This window comes from Pongo abelii, chromosome 12, assembly GCF_028885655.2.
Source record: "Pongo abelii isolate AG06213 chromosome 12, NHGRI_mPonAbe1-v2.0_pri, whole genome shotgun sequence".
In the NCBI taxonomy this organism is placed as follows: Eukaryota; Metazoa; Chordata; class Mammalia; order Primates; family Hominidae; genus Pongo; species Pongo abelii.
Genome location: NC_071997.2, coordinates 80,021,039 through 80,044,395, shown reverse-complemented (window position 1 = coordinate 80,044,395; position 23,357 = coordinate 80,021,039). Strand labels below are relative to the sequence as shown.

The window sequence follows — 23,357 nt, the reverse complement described above, 5'->3', positions numbered from 1 at the left end:
TGATCCAAATCAAGTCAGCTCTGACTAAGGTCAAATACATACAAGGCCTGTGAGAGAAGGTTTTCAGATAACTGCAGAGGGGTCAGATAATGTCAATTTTCTGTGGATAAGGTTTAACATGAGTTCCAAGCCCATTCTCTCTCCACCAGTGAGTAGCTGGTAAGCTACTATTCTTCATGAATACTGTGATAGTGAGTTTTGGGCTTTTAGGGTTACCACATACCTGGGAGAGGGGAGTGTGACTTCAATGAGTTTAAACACCACAAAGCTTGTAACTCTTACTGAGATAGTCATTTTTCTTGAATAAATACTCCTCAGATTGTTGCATGCTTTATTTAATTTTCAAAGTTCTGAAAAAGTTGATATTGGCAATTTTTGCCATAATTTTTATTGATTTTACAGAGGGGCAGATTTTTGGAGTCTCTGACTCTGCCATTTCTACTGGTAATTATCCTTTAACATTCTCTCTTTTTTCCTTCCTTTCCTTCTTTTTTTCCTTATTAAACTGTCTAGGACTACATTAAAATAATGAATATAAGTAGTGAGAGCAATATCTTTGCCTTAAACTTGGGAATTAACTACAACCTTTTGTCATTGAGTGTGATGTAGGGTTTTTTTCAACTATATACTTTATTATATTGAGAGAGTTGTCTCCAGTCCTAGTTTGCTGAAAGGTTTTAGTTGTTGTTGGGTTTTCTTGTTTTTTTTTTTTTTTTTTTTAGTTTTGCAAAATGTTTCTCCTGCATTCTGAATGTATTGGGGTAATCATATTTTTTTTTGTCTGTTAATATGAAATACATTGATTTTCAAATAGTAACTATACTCATTCATGTTGTTTTATACCATTTCTATATTTCTAGATTTAATTTCCTATTATTTTGTTAATTTTTTTGTTCATGAGAAAATTAAGTTGATAAATGTTTTCTATTCTTTTGACTACTCAGTCAGCTAAGAAAAAAATTTTAACTATCTCAATCATATTTGTATATTTGTAAATTTTGCATTTCAATTGTATTTTCCCCCATGCATTTTGAAGCTTTTTTATTAGGTGCTTGTACACTTAGGATTGTTATATCCTTATATCCTTTTTTTTTTTTCTTTTCTCTTTTTTTTGAGACAACGTCTTGCTCTGTCACCCAGGCTGGAGTGCAGTAGTACAATCAGAGCTGAGCTCACTATAGCCTCGCCCTGTCAGACTCAAGTCATCCTCTCACTTCAGCCTCCCAAATAGAGGTCTCACTATGTTGCCAAGGCTGGTCTTAAACTCCTGGCCTCAAGCATATCCTCCTGTTGAATTGACCTCTCTATCATTATAAAATGTTTCTCTTTTCCCTGGTGATATTCCTAGCTTGAAACCTACTTTGTGTGATATTAATTTATTCAATTCAGCTTCCTTTGCTTAGTGTTTTCATAATATCTTTTAAAATCTTCTACTTTTAGCCTATTGGTATATTAATATTTAAAATTCATTTCTTATATAACACATATAGTTAGATCGTTTTAGTCAGCTTGATCTCTGTCAATAGATTGTGCTTTTAGATTATTCCAATTAGATTGGATATAACTAACAATATGGTTGGTTTTGAATCTGCCAACTTGTAGTTTTTCTATTTGTTCCATTTTTCTCATTCCTTTTCTCCTGTCTTCTTTTGAGTTAAATGAAAACTTTTTATAATTCCACTTTCTCTTCAATATTGGCTTCTTCCTCATCTCTTAGTTTAAATTTTCAGTAGATCTTCCAGGGTTCACAATATACATCTTTAACTTATCACAGTTTATTTTCAAATATAATGCTACTTTGTATATATCTTGAAAGAAGATAACAAGATTTTAAGTCTGTTTCTCTCCTCATGTGCTATTGATGTTATTATTTTAATTTCTATATAATATACATATTTGTATTTTTGTTCACATAATTGTTTTAAAAGAGATTTAAATATGAGAATAAAAAACTTTTACACTTTCTTTATGATTATAATTGAATGGCATTTGTCATTCATCTTTCTAAATTTAAATTTCTATCTTATATTATTTGTTCTCTGCCTGAAGAACATTCTTTAATATTTTTTGTAGTTCCAATCTGTGAATGATGAAATAGCTCAATTGTTATTTGTCTAAATAATTTTTCTTTCACTTAATTTTTGAAAAATCTTTTTGCCAAGCAGAGAACAACCAGATTGACAGTTTTGGATTTTTTTTCCTCACAGTACTTTAAAGATGTTACTATATATTCTTCTTGCTTGCATACATTTTGCCAAGAATGCTTTGTCACTTTTATGTTTGTTCCTTTGTACATAATAGGTCATTTTTTCTGCCCTCTCTAGCAGATTTTAAGATTTTTCTCTGCATTACTGGTTTTACCAATTTGATTTTGATGTGCCATATTATTGTTTTTTGTGTGTTTACTCTGACTGGGGTTTGCTTAACTTCTTGGATGTGTTGATTTGCAGTTTTCATCATATTTAAAATTCTCTATTCTTACTGCAGATACTACCCTTTCCTTCCCCTCCCATCCTTAGCCTTCCGCCTTCCTCCTTCTGGATCTAATTACACTTGTTAGAATACAATTATCACTGTGGCTCTTTTTATTTTCCTGTCTTCTTTTTTTTGTTTGTGTTTTTTTAGATCTCTGTTCTCATTTCCTTCCGATGACTTCATTTTTAATCATCTCTTCTTCTGCAATGTCTAATCTGCTGTTAATTCTCTACAGTGTACTTTTTATTTTAGTTTTTTCCTTTATAGATTTTTATTTGGTAATGCTTTATATTTCTTATTTCTCTCTTTATCATTGTCACATATTTTTTCATTGGGCACATATAAGCATAAGGCACATATTTATAATTCTTTTCATATTTTTAAATGTCCTTCACTGCCAATTCTGTCATCTCTCTTATTTATGAATGTCACTATTGATTATATTTTCTCGTGATTATGAGGCAGATTTTCCAGCTTCATTGATTAGATACCTAACATTGTGAATATTATGTTGTTGAATGCTGAATTTTGATGTATTTCTTTAAATCGTGTTGTAACTTGTTCTGGTGAACAATTAAGTTCTTGGAAACAGTTAAATGCTTGCTTTTAAGTTTTTTGGAGTGTGTCTTGACCAACTTTTAATTGAGGGCTAATTTAGACCTTCTACTGGGGTGTCACCCTTCTGAGATTTCTCCATGTCTTAAAAGTCTTCAACTCTGGCTGATGGGAGGAATTGCTATTCCCAGCTGTGTGTAGACTCTGTGAATGGTTGCACTTTCTAATTTCCAGGGGTTCTTTCTCTGCTCATGTGGTTTCCTCTCACATAGGTGCAGATTAGATTGAGGATGTCCCTAGGTAGATTCTAAAGCTTGCTCTTTCTTTCTCTCTCTCTCAGCTCCCCTTTCACTGGTAGTCTGTTTTATAAATTCTAGCCACTCAGACCTCTTTAACCTTTAATCTCCGTCTTCCTAAATCTGCATGATGGCTTGGTTCTGCTTGGATTTTCCTTCTTTATGCCGCAGCACAGGGACTACTTCTAGGCCAATGGTTTTCAAACTGAAATGATTTTGTTCCATAGTTGACATTTGCAATGTCTGATAACAATTTAGGTTGTTACAACTAGGGTAGTGCTACTACATTAGCACCAAAGCCAAGGATGCTGCTAAACTTTGTACAATGTACAGGACAGCTCCCTACAACAAAGAATTATCCAGCCCAAAATGTCAACAGTGTACAAGGTTGAAAATCTTTTCCCTAGGCAGTTTCTGGAGAATATTATCATTCTCTCAGATATCATAATCCTGCATGGCTTAATGCCTCAAAGCTGTATTTTGTTATATTTTGTTCAGTTTTCTAGTTATCTGAGTTGGAAATACAAATCCAGTCTTTCTTAGTGCATCATGGCCCAAAGTGGAAATCTTTCCTGCCTCTTGATAATATTTGCATTCTATTCATCCTCCTAACTTGCTCATGTACTGAAATTTTATAGATTCATTGAATGTGTAGACTCTTAGTTTAAATTTCCCTTTAATATTGCTTGTACTCACAATATGTTAAGGTGTGGGCTATGATTAACTTATAATTGAGGATGCTTACTTTGTACAAAGGAAGGGTATTACAACACAGAGAATAACTTATGCCTCATTTTTATCTCCAAATCTGCTCTCAAAACTCACAAACTATAAAATATCTTTGTGAAGTTTTCTGAAGTATGCCTGCCTGATAACTCCAGGTTTTGATGGGGAGAGGAGGCAGAGAAATTCTAGGCAGACAGTGGTGGGTCCCTGGTGAAGCCCTACCCTCAAGCTGAAAAGCCTAAGACTGTGGCCCAAAGTGATAATTTACATCCTTGTTTTCCCACTTGAATGCTGCCTTTTCAAAAACCACCTGTGGCCTGCCTCACACCCCCATCCTGTGCCCATAAATACTCCAGACTCAGCAAGCAAAGAGGAGAAAGCTGGACATCAGAGACTATGGCTCGACATCGGAGAGAACCAGCTTGACTTTAGAGGAACAGCTTGATGGCTAACTTTGGAGAAGAATCCAGCTGGAGATGGCCGGACTTCAGGGGAAAATTACCTTTCCCACCCTATCCCTTTTTCAGCTCCTCTTCCACTAAAAACCACTTTCACTGGCAATAAAATCCCCTGCATTTACCATCTTTTAATTTATCTGTGCAACCTTATTTCTCCTGGATGCCAGACAAGAGTTTGGGTGCCATGAGTGTGAACACTAAAGGCTGTCACACTGGCCTTTTACCCTCACTGGCAGAGGGCAGCCGCCTCATATGAAAAGTCAGAAGGCCCACTGAGCTGTTAACACTTAAGCCATCTGCAGATGGCAGAGCTAAAAGAGCACTGTAACATTCTCCATGTGAGGCTTCAGGGGTCGCAGGCATCTCCCCAGATGCTGCCATGAGGTCTGCACAGAGTTTGCTCCTGCCAGCACCCAAAAGCACTCACCCTGACTCCTGCACCTGCTCAACCATGCACTCCATCCCACAAGGAGTGGACTGCTGCAGGTCTAAGTGAGTGGAGTTCACTCCTGCCAGTGCTGAAGCAGCCAGCTGGTTCCAGGGTTTGTGCACTCCAGTTCCCACCTTATGTGCTTGCATGCTCCCTCTTACTAGGAATTGAAAACTGCAGGCTGGGTAAATGAGGCACACCTGTCACGAATCCCATGAAGGGGTTGGGAAAATATTCTGCTTCAGTTCCATTTCTTCAGAGCTTTTAGCTTGATTCCATTAGGCTGTGACATGTTTCCACCACATCTAGAGAGTTACCGGCCAAGTTCCAGAAAAAGGAAATCACAGAGAGGAAAGCCCAGAGAGAAGGCCTTCCTTTGTGGGCTTAGTCCGTGGCACATCTTTCAACTTCCTGATTTGAGTCCCTGATTCTGCAGTTCTTCCTAGGATGGGTTGACATCACGGATGATTAGTCCTGTTAGTGAAAACTCAAATCTTACCATAGCACAGCTATACCTATGAGACATTAGTACATGTCCCAAAATGTGGTTTATTGTATGACCTTTATTAAACTGAGACCAGTTCTTGATCACGTATTCTCCACAGTAAAATGAAGAGCATGTCAAATATATTTTAGTTTTTCTGATCTTTCGGAGACAGCTATTAAAGCACAAGCAAAATATGCTTATATCTAACCAAAAGCATGGTTAATTGCCCAGACTGAAACCAAATGAATTCATTTTGAATCTTACTTTGACACTTAGCTATGTGACCTTAAAGAAGCTAATGTAATGTCTCAGTGTTCTTATCTGAGGTCTTGGATATGTCATCTTGGGATAATACCTTATTCCTCAAATGGTAATAATTCTATTGTTGATATCTGAAAACATTTTGCACTTACTTTAACTTAACCAAAACAGTTCAGCAATGAGTTTAAAACACACACACACACACACACACGTACACACACGTACTAATAAAATTATAGCTTAATTCAACAAGTTTCCGCTTCAACATTTTATTTTTTAAATGCAAAAGAAAGTGGGTGTATGAAAGATGATTGCTACTGGTATCTGTAGTAAAGGACAGACACCAAGAATAGGTAAAAGATATAATCTTCAGTAAAGAAGGTGAAAAAAAATAAAAGCAAGGAAAGGAAAGTGGGAAGGAATTGTTTCTTTTGAGAACTAGGTGACTCTATTATATATGTTAACCCCTTCAATTCTTGAAATTGGACTACAGAGTAGTTATGCTTGTCATCCTATTACGTAGGAATATGAAGTTGAGAGAGTTCAGAAATGCATTTTAGAACACTTGTTCTGTAAGCTGGGTACTAGATTTTGAACACAGGCCTTCTAAATCTAATATGCTTTGCTAAAGAAAAGCACCTTATTTCAACTCATTTTCCTCAGGAAAAAGACAGGTGAGATGATGCCCAATGATCTTTTGTTTTTCTGCTTCTTCACTTCAATGTCATAAAAAAGTCATCATAGTGGGGCACAAAATTAAACTATTACCCCTCAAACACAGTACCCAGATATCCTAAGACTTCTTTATATTACTCCCAAATACACTAAATCTCCCAGCTCTCAAACTTCCCACTAACCACTAATTTATCTAACAAAGGCTATCAAAACTGATTTGGTATAACAAGCCGTAGCACATTGTTTAAATGCCTAATATGAATGGACTATGATTGTTGCTACATTTTTAAACTTATTTTTGAATATCATTTTATATTTTACCAATGTTTAAAGTCCAAAAACATACAAGGCTCTGTTTTAAAGATTCTATTTTCAAGAACATCTATTTATTCTTCTTTGAGGGAAGTGACATTTATTGTAGAGTTCAGGATTACCCTATCGGCTCGTTGCAAGACCTCGTGCAATCTCAGTTCATTTACTCTCTTAAGCTAGTTCTCAAGGTAAAACGAAAAACTGTTTACAACATATCTAGCTATAAATTGCTGTTGAGTACTGAGTGTGTTGAAATTATGGAATCAAAGATAATATTCATGTTGCAAATGTGATCAGTCCTGCAGTGCCTGTAAAAGAATATACAGGTGATGACGTAGTTGGAATTTACCCAGTGTCAGTGTATGATTCAAGCCCATAATAATTGTTTATTTTTGGCCATTATATGAACCAGAATAAAGATTGAAGCAAGTATAAATCTACCAACAAGAAATCATTCATCAAAACTAAACGCATACTTCTGTGCTAGTTTCAAATTGCATTAATACTCACTTTGACTATGTCTTTAAGCAAAGTCACACGTCGTCATTCCTCTCTCTACCAGATGATATTAAAAGATATTTTATTAGGAAACAAGCAAATACAAATGAATTCAAACATGATGTCAGGTACTTCTTCCTTGATATTAAGAAGTAAATCAAACTTCAACTTTCAATACAAAAATGCGTATTAGCATCTGGTAATCACAAGTTCACGTTATTTCCTCTTTTTAAGAATGAGGTAGAGTGGAAGTGGTGGTTATTTGAGTGTTTTATTATTTGTTTTAGTCTTAACCAATAGTCTTGAACAGTCTTAAAATCAGAGATACAGTCAATAATCATGGGTGGTTACTTTGACGAGAAAAAAATCTGCTGTGTTGTCTATTTCCTACCTACTTCTGTTATAGTACTGTGGGGCTAGTGTTACTATCAGCCCCATTTTATAAATGATACAAGTGAGACTTAAAGTGACTTACTCAAGGCTATAGAGTTAGAAGCTGTCAAAATAGAATCAAACTCAGGCAAGCTAACTTTTAAGTGTCAGAAACGAAATCACTTTACCATACTGCCTAATGTTAATGACTTATGAGAAAGGAAATCATTTAATCCTGTTACACACTGAAGAAACATGCTTACTGCCAACAGTTCTCAAAATGTGGTCCAAATTAATTTCACAAGAGAAAGTGAAAGAGGAAGAGGAAAAATTGCCTTTTTTCTCTCATTTTCTCAAGATAACACAGTAGAATTTTCTAGAGGCTATGTGATGTGTGATATCACAACCAAGTAAAGGCCAAAAAAAAAAAAAATTTAAGAATCAAGCTGTCTTCTATTCAACCAGACATTAAAAGAGACTTGTAAAACTGTAAAACATTGCCACTCATCTCACAAAATTATTTTCATTTTTGAAAATAAAACTCTTTCTAAAATATATGTTAATTATTTTAAGACATAATGTGTTTATTTTTAAATAAACAACTAAAGACAAAAAATTTCTAGGTTTAATTTTAATGAAATGTTGACATATATAACTCATATAAATAGCAGTACTTTTATGATAGTCTAATATTTTTTAAGAAACCAAAGGGGTTCTGAGACCAAAATATTTGAGAACCACTGTTATAAGTCATTTTAATTACACACCATTTCCTCTGCCTAGGTCAGGTTAGCCAGATCTTCAGAAAGTCTAGGTGTTTTAAAGCAATGTATCTGCGGCCGGGCGCGGTGGCTCACGCCTGTAATCCCAGCACTTTGGGAGGCTGAGGCGGGCGGATCACGAGGTCAGGAGATCGAGACCATCCTATCCTGGCTAACACGGTGAAACCCCGTCTCTACTAAAAATACAAAAAATTATCAGGCGAGGTGGCTGGCGCCTGTAGTCCCAGTTACCCGAGATGCTGAGGCGGGAGAATGGCGTGAACCCCGGGGGGCGGAGCCTGCAGTGAACCGAGATCGCGCCACTGCACTCCAACCTGGGCGACAGCGAGACTCCATCTCAAAAAAAAAAAAAGTAACTGCTTGGGTAGATTTATGGCCTAACCTTATCACCATTCTACAACATCCTTCTCAAATTTCATTTTGAAAAATACTCTTTTAAACTATCATATAAAGTTTGATTTTGTATGCCTGACGTTTGAAAAGGTCATTAGTTCAAAATCAATGGAGTGGTTTTTCATTTCTTTTAATGTAGGATCAAGTTCATTTTGATTTGGTACTCAGTAGGTTATAATAACCCACTGAGTGCATGAAACTGAATGAGAGAAACTATTGAGCAAGTGGCACTCTTGAAGTTTTCATAACTTTGTGTTGCTAGGAAACAACTTTACTATCAGCTCAGAGTTTAACTTGGAGCATCTGCTTCATTTAAAGTCTGGCTTCCAGGCAGTATAGATTGCATTGAGCATTGGGAGGGGGATAAAAAGCAAAAGCAAAACCAATTACTTTCTAAAAACAACAACAATGTTAAAAGTCTTGAAAGCTGAGGGTCTTATGCTATATTTGCAATTATATCCTTTGGAACTGTTGCTAGAGGGGTTGTCTTTCTGCTAACTCATAAACCTGAAGTCCAGAGTAGAAATCGGGATCACTCAGGTTCAAAAGTTCTAAGAAATGTACAGTGAGAATTGAATGATGGCATCTCAGCCTTTGAGGAGGGAGTGAGAAGGGAAAATATACTCTATGTCGTTGACTTGCATTTTAACATATTCTTCTCAGGCAAAATTGCTACTTTAAGGAAATGTTTTATGATGTATGCAGGCCATATATTCTATCCTTCCTTCTGCCCTTTTCCTTATTGTTTCATATTTCAGCATGTTATGGTAAGTCTGGAACAGGATAGAGAAACAGCATATAATGTACTGGCCAATTATTTGTCCTTTTCATACAAATTCATGCAGTAGCCTAGCACCATTTTTTCAAGGCATACCTGCTTAAATAAATTAATACTAACATTTCTACCATTTCATAAGGGAGAAAAGTAAATTTATATCCCAGTGAATGGAATATCACATGACTTTTACCCAACAAAAGCAAGTTGTGTTACTATTTTCATGTTAACAAGTCCAAGTCCTAAAAATTGAACAACGTCTTCTGTTTCACAGCATTGCCATCTATATTTTCACTCCTGAGAAGTTTGAAAATTAAAAAAAAAAAAAGATCATCAAGAATAAGGGATGAACCACAAAAAGAAAGAAAGGCTGGAAGAGGATTTTACAGATTTTTAAGAAATATAACTCATTTGCCTGAGCATTCTTTCAGCATCCTCATTTTAAGGTTACTTCTAAAAAGAAGAAATGATTTTTAATATTTCCTTCATCTGGAGAAATAACTGTCGCTGTTCGGTATTCACAGACTTCCTGCTGAGGACTGCTATCGCAATAAACTCTGGTCTCACGATAGGCAGCCATGATGAGAAAGGGCCCCTGCATAGAGATGGTTTGAACTGTGTGGCTCCTTCCTGCTTCATATAAACATCACGAGAAGAATGTTAACAGTGGCCGTCCATTAGTGAACCTTTTACCGTGATTCCCGAGTCATGACCCCGACCCACCTTGAAATTTACTGCTGGCATTTTCTCCTCATTGATTTGACACATGAATTAGCAATTTAAGACTTTGCCTCCCTACTAACACCAACATCTTATTTGTATGGCTCTGGAGCTAGTTCCTGCCTCCTTGTCCTCTAACTGCATCCCAGTTATCATCCTTAATTCAGTATGCTATTGGATCTTTGGTTAAATCTCTTAGAACTTTCCATTCAAAATAACATACTTTATGTTTCAGAGCCACCCTTACGTTTGGTACTTCTACTATGTCCATGAATTGAATTTTTGCATCTGTTTCTCTATATATGTATTTTTCACTTAAAATATTTGTTCTTAAGTCGTATAATTTACCTGGTGAAAGACCATACAACACTACTTGCATGTAGTCTCCCTATAACTGATGAACGTGCATGTTTCTTTTCTCCGATAAATTTTATGTCAATTTTACTACATTATTGAAATTACCCCGGCGTAATGTGATAACATTTATCAACTAGCTTTTATACTGCTGTTTTAAATGAAATAGAGTTGAATTAAGGTCTAATGCATTCCCATAAAAATTGCCTAGGTGTTTCTTTTTTGAAATCTCATTTTATACAGGCAGCCAAGATATTCAAAGTTGGTTGTATGGATAAAAATTTCACTCAAAAAAGTACTCAAATCTATCTCTGGCTTATAGGACAAGATTTTAAAATCTGGATTTAAATATTAGAGGTTGGCTTTGTAGTTAGTTACTAGCTAGTGTTAATAGCATGGACGTAGATAAAATGTTACACCCACATGAACAAATCTCATCCTTTGCTTTTGATAGGCTTAGAAAATGATTGAAATTAATGTGACTGAACTATTCTTTTTCTTAAAATAATTTTTGAGAACTGTTTGAAAAAGGCTGTGATAATTTTTTACTGTCTGGTTCAAAACTGATCTCTGCAGTAAGCCTTCCCAGATAGTCTATTATTAAAGACCTCTATTTTTATATTTTACTTTTTATTTCCACTGTATAATGCTTTGCTTTCTTATTAATTGCTTTGGTAATCTTTCTTAGCTGCTGTCATGCTTACAAGCCCTCAGAGAATTCTCCTTTCTTGGATCATGAAGATAAGGATCTCTCTGTCAATGATATTATTCTTTAGCCTGAACAATTCATTCTGTATAAAGTAGGTGTTCAATTAGGGATGGGATTATGCGAATATAGGATTATGTTTTTATTAGTCAAAAGGCAAGCTATCCTGAGAAAGTTGCTGTCAAAAACCGTGAAAACAAATTTTAAAATTTTATTTATTACTTATAAGTAATATTTTTAGAGGAGTGGGCTGGGGAAAAGAGTAAGTGAATCTCAAATGACATTTTAAAATTTCTTTTCTGCCAATTTAAATATTTTAGTTTCATTTAAAGGTTTATTATTATAATTGAGAGTAGAAAAGGAAATTGTGTTCATTCAGATTCTTTAGTCCATGCACACAATTATCTTTCTTTATACAGTTATAGAGATTTTAAATTGCCAATTGGGGGTATAAAATAAACTCTTCATATTACCTATTAAATCTCATGAATTATAGCTACCTGCTTTTTACTTTTGCTTAAGTAATGCAAGGCCCTTTCCCTTTTTACTTATATTGTTGAATCCTATAATATATAATCTGCTAACTTTTCCTTTATTTCCCCTTCATTTCTCCATTTCTTAAAATATGTGATGTAGCCAATTACCAGTTGAGGACACACCTTTTCTAAATGTATAGGGTTCATATTTGAAGACAATTAAAAATCTTGGACAATGTTTTTCTCTTGTTAAAAAGAGTATTACTAAGTTTTACTCCAAATATTTTTTTAAAAATTCAAATCTGGCACCATTGCTATAGTTATCTCCTTTATTTTACCTGAGCAATGTGTGATTCAAGAAGACTGATGATTTTTTAAATTAGAAAATTGATGTTGACACTATTCCTTTCTGTTTGTTAGTTTTCCTTCTAACAGTCAGACCCCTCTGCTGCAGGTCTGCTGGAGTTTGCTGGAGGTCCACTCCAGACCCTGTTTGCCTGGGTATCACCAGCAGAGGGTGCAGAATAGCAAAGACTGCTGCCTGTTCCTTCTTCTGGAAGCTTTGTCCCAGAGGGGCCCAGCTATATGCCAGCCAGAGCTCTCCTGTATGAGGTGTCTGTCAGCCCCTATTGGGAGGTGTCTCCCAGTCAGGATACACAGTGGGGAGGGGGGCGGGGTGAGCAGTGTCAGGGACCCACTTGAGGAGGCAGTCTGCCCCTATCAGAGCTCAAACGCTATGCTGGGAGAACCACTGCTCTCTTCAGAGCTGCTGAAGCTGTGTCCACAGCCGTGCCTTCCCCCAGGTGCTCTGTCCCAGGGAGATGGGGGTTTTATCTATAAGTCCCTAACTGGGGCTGCTGCCTTTTTTTTAGAGATGCCCTGCCCAGAGAGGAGGAATCTAGAGAGGCAGTTTGAGTGGCCTTACTGAGCTGCAGTGGGCTCCACCCAGTTTGAACTTCCTGGGGGCTATGTTTACACTGTGAGGGTGAAACTGCCTACTCAAGCCTCAGCAATGGTGGAGGCCCCTGCTCCCACCAAGCTTGAGCGTACCAGGTCAACCTCAGACTGCTCTACAGTAACCAAAACAGCATGGTACTGGTAACAAAATGGATATATAGACCAATGGAACAGAACAGAGGCCTCAGAAATAACACCACACACCTACAAGCATCTGATTTTTGACAAATCTGACAAAAACAAGCAATGGGGAAAGGATTTCCTATGTAATAAATGGTGTAGGGAACACTGGCTAACCATATGCAGAGAGCTGAAACTGGATCCCTTCCTTACACCTTATACAAAAATTAACTCAAGATGGATTAAAGACTCAAATGTAGACCTAAAACCATAAAAACCCTAGAAGAAAACCTGGGCAATACCATTCAGGACATAGGCATGGGCAAAGACTTCATGACTGAAACACCAAAAGCAATGGCAACAAAAGCCAAAATTGACAAATGGGATCTCATTAAACTAAAGAGCTTCTGCACAGCAAAAGAAACTATTATCAGAGTGGAAAGGCAACCTACAGAATGGGAGAAAATTTTTTCAGTCTATCCATCTGACAAAGGGCTAATATCCAGAACTACAAAGAACTTAAATTGATAAGAAAAAAACAAACAACCTCATCATAAATTGGGCAAAGGATATGAAAAGACACTTCTCAAAAGAAGACATTTATGCGGCCAACGAACATATGAAAAAAAGCTAATAATCACTAGTCATTAGAGAAATGCAAATCAAAACCACAATGCGATACCATCCCACGCCAGTTAGAATGGCAATCATGAAAAAGTCAGGAAACAACAGATGCTGGAGAGGATGTGGAGAAATAGGAACACTTTTACACTGTTGGTGGGAGTGTAAATTAGTTCAACCATTGTAGAAGACAGTGTGGCCATTCCTCAAGGATCTAGAACTAGAAATACCATTTGATCCAGGAATCCCATTACTGGGTATATACCCAAAGGATTATAAATCATGCTGCTATGAAGACACATGCACATGTATGTTTATTGTGGCACTGTTCACAATAGCAAACACTTGGAACCAACCCAAATGCCCACCAATGATAGACTGGATAAAGAAAGTGTGGCACATATACACCATGGAATACCATGGAACCATAAAAAAGGACGAGTTCATGTGGTTTGCAGGGACATGGATGAAGCTGGAAACCATCATTCTCAGCAAGCTAACATAAGAACAGAAAACCAAACACCGCATGTTCTCACTCATAAGTGGGAGTTGAACAATGAGAACACATGGATGCAGGGAGGGAAATATCACAGGGAGGGATAGCATTAGGAGAAATACCTAATATAGATGACACATTGATGGGTGCAGCAAACCACCATGGCATGTGTATACCTATGTAACAAACTTGCACATTCTGCACCTCTACCCCAGAACTTAAAGCATAATAATATAATAAAAACAAGATCCAAGTAGATATGGCTTAGTTCAGTGCAAAAAAAAAAAAAAGAAAGAAAATTGAACAAAATTCTGTCACATTATAATCAAGTATAGGCACTGTGTTAAGCTCTTTAGATATTCATGATCACTCAATCCTATAGAAAATAACCCTGATTCCAAAATCTGCTATTGCTTTTGTAATTACTAGGTTAAATTTATTTGTAACCATCAGATACATTATTTTCACACAACAGTTATTCCATGGTTTGATTTCTTCTTCATATTTTGTGGTTTGATTTACTTTTTAAATATTCTCCCTTTTACTTATTTTCTTAATGTAGATACATCTTATGATCAACATAATTTTTCTGCCTCAAGAAAATCTTTCAACATCTCTGGTAGGGCAGGTGTTAAATTATGTCCCCAACTGACAGAGAAAATGGACTCCCCGTGGCTAACTGAGTACTCAAAGTTAAAACAGAACCAGGCAACCATGGCTGGGTGAAGATGCAATCACATACTGTATTCTTGAAAAAATATTTGCTATGGTTTGGATCTGTTTCTCCACCATATCTCATGTCAAATTATATCCCCAGTGTCGGAGGTAGGGCCTGGTGGAAGGTGATTGGATCATAGGGGTGAAGTTCCCATGAATGTTTTAGCGCCATCCCCGTTGGTACTGTCATTATGACAGTAAGTTCTCATGAGATCCAGTTGTTTAAAAGTGTGTGGCGCCTCCCCCATCGCTCTATTGTTCCTGCTCTTGCCATATAAGATGTATCTGCTCCCCCTTTGCCTTCCACCATAATTGTAAATTTCCTGAGACCTCCTCAGAAGCCAAGAAGATGCCAGCCTCATGCTTCGTGTACAACCTACAGAACCGTGAGCCAATTAAATCTCATTTCTTTATAAATTACCCAGTCTCAGTTATTTCTTTATAATAGTATGAGAACAAACTAATAAAATATTGAAAAGGTATCACAGGACCTCCCTTTCTGCAGTCAAGCCACACCAGCTCCTGTCATTGGTAAAAAGATAGACTGCAGCTAGAAATTCCTCAACTAACCACCCATAGACTACCGGAAGCCAGCCAGGCACAAGCGAAGCATGTAATGTCTTGCTTAAATGCCATCCAATTCAGACCCTGCACCTCATTGCCTCCAATCTTACAGTTTTTGCCTTTATAATATTTTCTAATCTTTTACCCCTGAACTCCTCCTCAGAGTGCACTTTCCTTTTGCACTTAAGGCTATATCTGCCCAATCTGCAGACTTCTTTTAGAAAATAAAGTTCTCCTATTGCCTTTGCAGATTTCATTTGTCTTTTGTTAATATGAGTCAGCTGGCAATGAAGTTCTTCAACTTTTTCTCTAAGATCTTTCTTTCACTTTTATAGGATAATTTTACTATATATTAAACTTTATGTTAGTGGGTATTTTTTTAAATTTTGATACTTTAAGTATCTTATTCAACTTTCTTCTTGCTTTCATGGTTTCTGGCGAGAAGTCTATTTTACTTCTTTTATTTATTCCTCAGTAGGTCACAATGCTTCTTTTCTCTGACTTCTGTTAAGATTTTCACTTTGCCTTTGGTTTCTGTGATTTGCAAATGACATACTTATGTGTAGTTTTTAGTACTTTTTCTGCTCAGTGTACTCTGAGTTTCCTAGATTTGTGGCTTAGTGTCTGTCATTAATTCTGAAATGTTCTTGGCCATTATCTCATCTATTAGCCATTTTTACTTCAAGACTTCTATTATCATTTCACATATTTTGCCCCATTCTTTCTTCTTTTTCTAGCATTCCAGTTACGTATGCGTTACATCTGTTGAAATTTTCTTACAGTTCTAGGATGCCCTGCTTTTTTATTCATTTTTATAGTTTGGGAAGTTCTATTGACCTATCATATGCTCACTGATTCTTTCTTCAGCTGTGTCTGTTGATAAGCCCATGAACAAAAGACATTCTGTTACATTATTTGTGATTTCTAGCTTTTTTTTAAAAAAAAAAAACACCTCTGTGTTAGGTTTACCTCTCTCTGCCTATATTACCCATCTGTTCTTGAATGTTGTCCTCTTTTTCATTAGGTTACTAATTAGTTATTTTAAATCTCCTGAGAATTCCAGCACCTGTGTCATAACTGAGTCTGGTTGTGATGCTTGCTTTGTCTCTTCAGACTGTGTTTTTTCCTTGCCTTATGGCATGCCTGGCAATTTTTTGTTGAAAGCCGGATACAATTAATCAGGTAATAAGAACTGAGGTGAACAGGTCTCTGGTGTGAGGATGTGAGTTAATCTGGCTAGGAACCGGTCTTTGTTTAATGTTTGCTGTAGCTATAGGTGTCAGAAGCTTCAAATTCCTCCAGTGTCCTTGTTTTTGTCTGTCCCCTGACTTTGGGTTTCCTGATGTACTCCTCCTTAGAGAGAGTCTGTATCATGCTGCTGTCTCAGCAAGAATGCAGTATTAGGACAGTGCAGTCCTGTTGGTGTGGTGGTAAGGTGTTTGGAAGAGGAATTGTTCAATAGTCTCTCATTTCAATCTCCATCTTTTAGTGGGCCTGTGACTTTCACAACTATTTCTTCTTGTATAGCTTCTCCACCTCTAGCCCATTAGATAAGACAGGAAAACTATAGGCAACTAGAGCAAGAATGCCTTTTCCCCATACCTCTGGGACAAGGCTCTGGTAGGTCTTTCCCCAATGGAGAGCATTCCTTTGCTATAGAAAAAGCCCTGGGCATATTTCACAAGGGTTACTTTTCTCCTCCACTGACAGAGCATCCAGGGGATCTTTCTCAAATATTCACAATAAGAACCTGGTAGAGTTCCTGGAGGTAAAATCCACAAAAGTATGGGGTTCCCCTAAAACCACAGCTCTCAGGGTTTTCTCATTCTTATACTAATCCACACTCAGCCTCTGGCAAATCACCAAAAATACTGTTTAAGTGCTCTGACGGGTTTGTGACACCAGTGGTTTCTGTTCCAGGGAAGCACATCTCAGCTATGACTCTAGATCCTCCCGTCTCTTTAGATGTCAAGATGACTCTTTTTCTTGCAACCTCAGTTCACTGATGAAGCCAACAAAACACATTCATTTTTACTTTGCCAAGCTTTTATTTGTTGTTGTAAGAATAGGGATGATGTCTCTTGAACCTTTTATGTGAAAGCCTTATTGATTTTTAGCAACACACATTTATTCAAAAATTGATTAATTTGCTCAGCAAACAATTATTGAACATCTAATATATGCCAGGCGCACTGTATGAAGTGTCGTAGCCATCAAGAGGAGCCAATCAGGATGTGTCTCTGCAGCCTCTTTCCGCTGGTAAACCAGATGCAGATATTTTGCGGTCCTAATTATTGAAGGAGTTCCAGGATTCTCTAAAACAAAATCTATCTTTTTTCCATTTCAGCTGACACACTGTCAGATGTGCAAATTCCTTGCAGAGGTATTTGTTTCCTTCTCCTGGTGTCAGGCTGTTGAGTGTGATTTGTACTTCCTGCTGCTTTGCTTCAGGCAAAGGAGGAGGTGACAGCTCCAAGCTGAATAATTAGACTAATTGCAGTACACACCCGAGGTTCTCAAGGAAAGCGCAAATATAGAAAATCAATTTTATAGTATTATTATCCAATTTTACAGTGTGTAATAATATATTTATGAAGCATCAGCTTCAAAAATAGAAATAAAGACAATGAACATAAACAAAAATAAAACCAAAATAAGCTCTATGCCCAGAAATCCAGAGCAATAAACTAAGTGCAGCAGGAAAATATTGCCTAAAAGGAAGAGTTTTCAGAGACACAAAAAAGTGCTTTGAAAATGCTTTCTTCCAGATTGAAAGAGGATTCAACATCTTAGCTGTGTTAGGAAAATATAAGTTTTCACACAAAGAGACCATACAGAATGTGTTTATCAACTCTCTTAATTTAGCAGTTAGGAAATTAATCATCAGAAATGATATAATACTTGTGGGAGCTCAGAGTCTGATTTAGAACTCCAGTCTCCTGAATGCCAGTTCATGGTTTCATCAACAGAGACAAGAACTTTATCTATGACTTTATGTTCTTCATTGATTAACTTTATGCATAATTCATTGGCAGGATTATGCATAAACTAGAAAAAATTGGAGACATCAACAGAAGAAATTAACGTAGATTCATGAGAGCGATAAACAGGCTTCAGAAAGCTACTAATATATAGGTACCTTGTTTTATCATTGTATTTTACTATATCTGAAGTAAAAGTGAGTTTCATAAATTTTGTACAGATAGGGGTCTCCATTAAGTCAAAATTAAAAAAAAAAAATTCTGAACATTGAAAGAAAACAATTTACAAATCAATAAAAAAAACTCTTTTCTCCCTACCACTTTTTTTTTAATGGAATGATTTGTAGTTTGATATGTAGATTATTAATAGACATTGATAAATAGCTTTGACTCAATTTATGCTTTTGCTTCACTCCAGATAGTACTGCTCTGTCAAGTTTTGAAAACATCAGAGACAGAAGCAAGAAGCATGCCTGCCCAAACAACATTGACTTTATGAATTTATATCTAACAGTATCACCGTTATAATCTGAGATGATTGTTTCTTTTAAACATTATTTTTCATTTGGTCTTTAAGAAGATTATGATTGTATCTGTGGTTCTAAAGCGGCAATTTAAAATCCTTGTTATGGCAAAGAATCCTATTTTTCTACAAATCGTTAGGTATACCTAAAATTGTTAGGTATGAAAATAAACGCTGGTTTAAAAATATCAATTATATGTGTTTTTCTTTTTCTGATTATGACATAAATATTTCAATAGGTTTGAACATAATAAAAAATTAGTGTCTTTTATGGGCCAAGAGGGCAAATCGAATTAAGCATGCTTGTGTGTGATAGGGGTGGGGAAAGCATGGAGAGCTAGGGGATAAGGAAAGAAAGCCAAGGGAAGCCAGCAAGACATGAGATGAGAAGCAGACAGTGGCTATGAACCCCAAGGGTGGACAGGGTAACTGATCAGTGAACCAAAGCATCAAGTGAAATAGAAGAGAATTAAAACAAGTGAATGGATGCATGCAATTTTTGTAAATGGGAGATTAATGTGATGACTAGGGGCTTCAGAAGTGGAAGGGGAGACCGGTCAGGGAGTCACAGTAGAGTAAATTGATACAAAGCTGACCAGCAGAGGGTGTATTTATCCATGTTTTCTAAAATGTAAATCACCTGGGGATCTTGAAAGAATGCATATTTATAATCTCTAAATCTAGGTTAGAGCCTGAAATGTTCTAACAAGCTGATGTGATGTCCATGTCCAGGTGATGTCCATGATGCTGCTCTATGGAGTACATGTTGTGTAGCAAGGTTCTAAGACATTCATTTTATTTTAGCTCTAGCAAAATTCACTAAGACGTGAAAATACTTCCCATGTTACTGAGCTGAGCTAGTTATCGTAATTCATTGTAAATGTAAATGGTGTTAAAAGCTAAAATGTAAGCTAATTTCATTCATAAAGAATTGAAATACTTCTGTTACCTTAGCAAGAAAAGTGATACAAAGAATCCTAAAAATCAAAGGTTCTTCCCCCTTGTCATTTGGTAGTTTTTGTTTGTATAATCGTATTTAGTTTGTTTTTATATAGTCACCAATTATGTAGGAAAAGCAGCTTTGGTGAGCATGAGCGGTCTGGTAATGTTCTGTGGCTTGCTAGATCCAGTTGGCTAGATCACAGTACATAAGATTTGTTTTCTTAGATATAAAGGGCAAGCGAATTGGCTTAAATGGTTTTATTTCATGTAGACGGCAGTGCCTCTTATAAAATTTTATTTTGAAATGTGCCAGTCTTCTGATAGAGGGTATTTATTTAAATTAAATAATTTTTTGAAATAGGGTTTTCTGAAACAAAAGAAGCCCATGCATCACATTCCCTAAAGGTAAGAAAGTTAATGTTTAAAAAATGTAATTTAAATTGGCCAAAAACATAATAAAAATATTCTTTCTAAGAAAATGATATTCTATTTATCATCTTTATAAATTTAGAATCTAAAGAATATGGCACGTACAAAGGCTGATACACAATTACTACATATATATAGTGTATGTATATATATATATATATATATATAAACATGCGTATAAAATCAGATTATTCTGTGCCTATTGTTCATTTTTATATATTCAGTTTACATATCACCTAACTCCCTTTTACAGAAAGCAGGTTAGTGTTATTTACTGAAGAACTCTTAAATTACCTTCTTCTAGTTTGCTGACTACTTGGCTCCTCCTTACTTAGGGGTATAGACCTCAACTTATAAAAGCTGCACAAGAAAGTGTAGTTTAACTATTCATATGACTTTGTGCAAGTCACTCAACCCCTGGGACTTTTTCTTTAAGGATAAAATGTATCAGGGTTACAGAGTGGGAAAGAAATTCAAGTCACAATATCATAGGCATCTTGGCTTCCTAATGATATTAAAATGTCAATTAAAATATTATAAATAAAAATTATCACTTGAAAACTAAGCATAAGCTAATGTATCTTAAAAAAATTGTCTAAAATGACCTAAACAATTGCATGAGATACTAATTTTAGTGACTAAATTAGGGGCAGAATTATGTAACTATTTTTTAATTACATAATCAATGTTGACTGTTTATGAGCTATTGAATGATTACCATGGAACGCCAAGGTAATTACTCAAGGCCTGATTCAGTCTCAAAATGTCTCTGCAGCTGTAGAGGCTGCTGAGGCCTGTGGATTTTCCTCTGGATTGCCAGCTGCACAGACTTTCCACCAGTTATGAAGCCATAAGCCTGATTCTGCTCATACTCTGCCACCTGTAATCCCATACAGTGTTTGCCGCATAAGGGCACTTAAATGATTTCATGTCAAATCTTGGCCTCATGGAAGAAGACTGACAATATAACTCTTGATATTCCTAGAAAAGAGTTATTTGGCACTCTCTCATTTGCCCCTGAAGTGCCCTCTCTTCTCAGTGTTGTACTTCTGTTTCATTGACTCATACGCAACCATCCGTGGAAAGGTTTGTGTTCTCTAGTGCCTTAGCCCTCTCTCTCTCAAGACTGTCTTTCCAAAGTGTAATTGTTCTGGGTTACTCTGTCCAGAAAATCCTGTCACTCATTAAAATTTATCTTCCACATAGAAATAATCATATTAATTCAATCTTAGCAGTTTGTTAAATAACAAAATTGTATAATGTTCAATAAAGAAAAAGGTAGAGGAGGATGTTTTACATTTCATCACTTTCCAAAAGTCCACTGAGGTATAGGACTGGTGAATAGCACATGACTTAATAGAAAGTAATAGATAAATAAACAAACAAACATTTTAAAAGGCCAATGAAAATTAGGTCAGAAGTAAAGTACTGATTGTGTTGCTCTCACTTTGATAAACTAAATAACCTAGAAACTCTGTAAAACACCTAGAAAGAAATATAGAAGTCATACATTTACAATAATAGCTCATTTTTCAAGATAACAGGAAAAATTTGTAGGGTAAAAAAATAATCTGTAAAAGAAAGTAAACTTGTGAGTCTGTCTGGGTGGTGATGTCACTGTTAGGGACATTGCCTAAATTTAAAAAAAAAGTTTTCTTTGAGAATTTGCACTCAAGGGCTTCCCCACCTCAGGCTTTGAACTCCAAATGTATACAAAATGGTGCAGGGATGCCCATCAAGGAAAACAGCCTAAAGGTTAGTCTTGAGTTGGTAAAACTCTTGAGATATATTAAAGAAGCAAAAAAAAAAAAAAAAATTTATCTAAAAGGCAGAATCTCCAACACTGGCCACACATGACTGTAGGTCAAGCCGTAACTATGAATTACAGGGGAAAACACGCCAGTGTTGAATGATAGGCAGCAGAAAGACGTCAATAGAATATGATGCCTATGCCTTTCAAATGCTCAGCTAGAAAAATATTGCAACAAATGCTTTACAGTATTAAAATGTGATTGTCTTAATAGTAACACTTAAAAAATAATAAACCAAACAGATTTGCAAAACAATAAAATAAAATGTTGTAAGTGCATAGAAAAGAGCATCATCAAAATTTAATAGAGGGACTAATCAGTGGATTAAATAGCACTCAAAAGAAAATTAGGTAAATCAATATAACAAATCTCAAAGAGTACCAAAAAATAATATATTACAAAAGAGTAAAATTTCCATTAAGTTACATTTATGTTTGCAGTTATTAAAATACCTTTTTCACAACATCTATATGTAATATAGTTTGTAGATCAAATATTATACATGTGCAAGTATGATTATTCCAAGTTTATAAGTTTTAAAGTTGAGCACTGTATTAACATAATTTGTTAAATTAAGAAATTTAAGGTGGAGCCAAGATGGCCAAATAGGAACAGCTCCAGTCTACAGCTCCCAGAATGAGTGATGCAGAAGATGGGTGATTTCTGCATTTCCAACTGAGGTACCAGGTTCCTCTCACTGGGGAGTGTCGGACAGTGGGTGCAGCACAGTGGGTGCAGCACACCGAGCATGAGCCGGAGCAGGGCAAGGCATTGCCTCACCCAGGAAGTGCAAGGGGTCAGGGAATTCTCTTTCCTAGTCAAAGAAAGGGGTGACAGACAGCACCTGGAAAATCGCATCACCCCCACCCTAATACTACACTTTTCCAATGGTCTTAGCAAATGGCACACCAGGAGATTATATACTGCACCTGGTTCAGAGGGTCCTACACCCACAGAGCCTTGTTCATTGTTAGCACAGCAGTCTGAGATCAAACTGCAAGGCAGCAGCAAGGCTGGGGGAGGGGCGCCCACCATTGCTGAGGCTTGAGTAGGTAAACAAAACAGCCAGGAAGCTCAAATTGGGTGGAGCCCACCGCAGCTCAAGGAGACCTGCCTGCCTCTGTAGACTCCACCTCTGCGGTCAGGGCATAGCCAAACAAAAGGCAGCAGAAACCTCTGCAGACTTAAATGTCCCTGTCTGACAGCTTTGAAAAGAGTAGTGGTTCTCCCAGCACGCAGCTTGAGATCTGAGAATGGACAGACTGCCTCCTCAGGTGGGTCCCTGACCCCCAAGTTGCCTAACTGGGAGGCACCTCCCAGTGGGGGCAGTCTGACACCTCACACGGCCAGGTACTCCTCTGAGAAAAAACTTCCAGAGGAACAATCAGACAGCAACATTTGCTGTTCACCAACAACCACTGTTCTGCAGCCTCCACTGCTGATAC

General features: G+C 36.6%; 1 long non-coding RNA gene across 1 annotated transcript in view; it reads left to right on the top strand.

Moving 5' to 3' along the window:
* LOC129057704 (uncharacterized) overlaps positions 1 to 10,707 on the top strand; it is a 1,380,833-nt gene extending 1,370,126 nt beyond the window's left edge. Inside the window, exon 11 of the long non-coding RNA XR_008522424.1 lies at positions 9,770 to 10,707. This is a non-coding gene — a long non-coding RNA (uncharacterized LOC129057704). The remainder of the gene's footprint in view (positions 1 to 9,769) is intronic.
* The last annotated feature ends 12,650 nt before the right edge of the window (positions 10,708 to 23,357 follow it).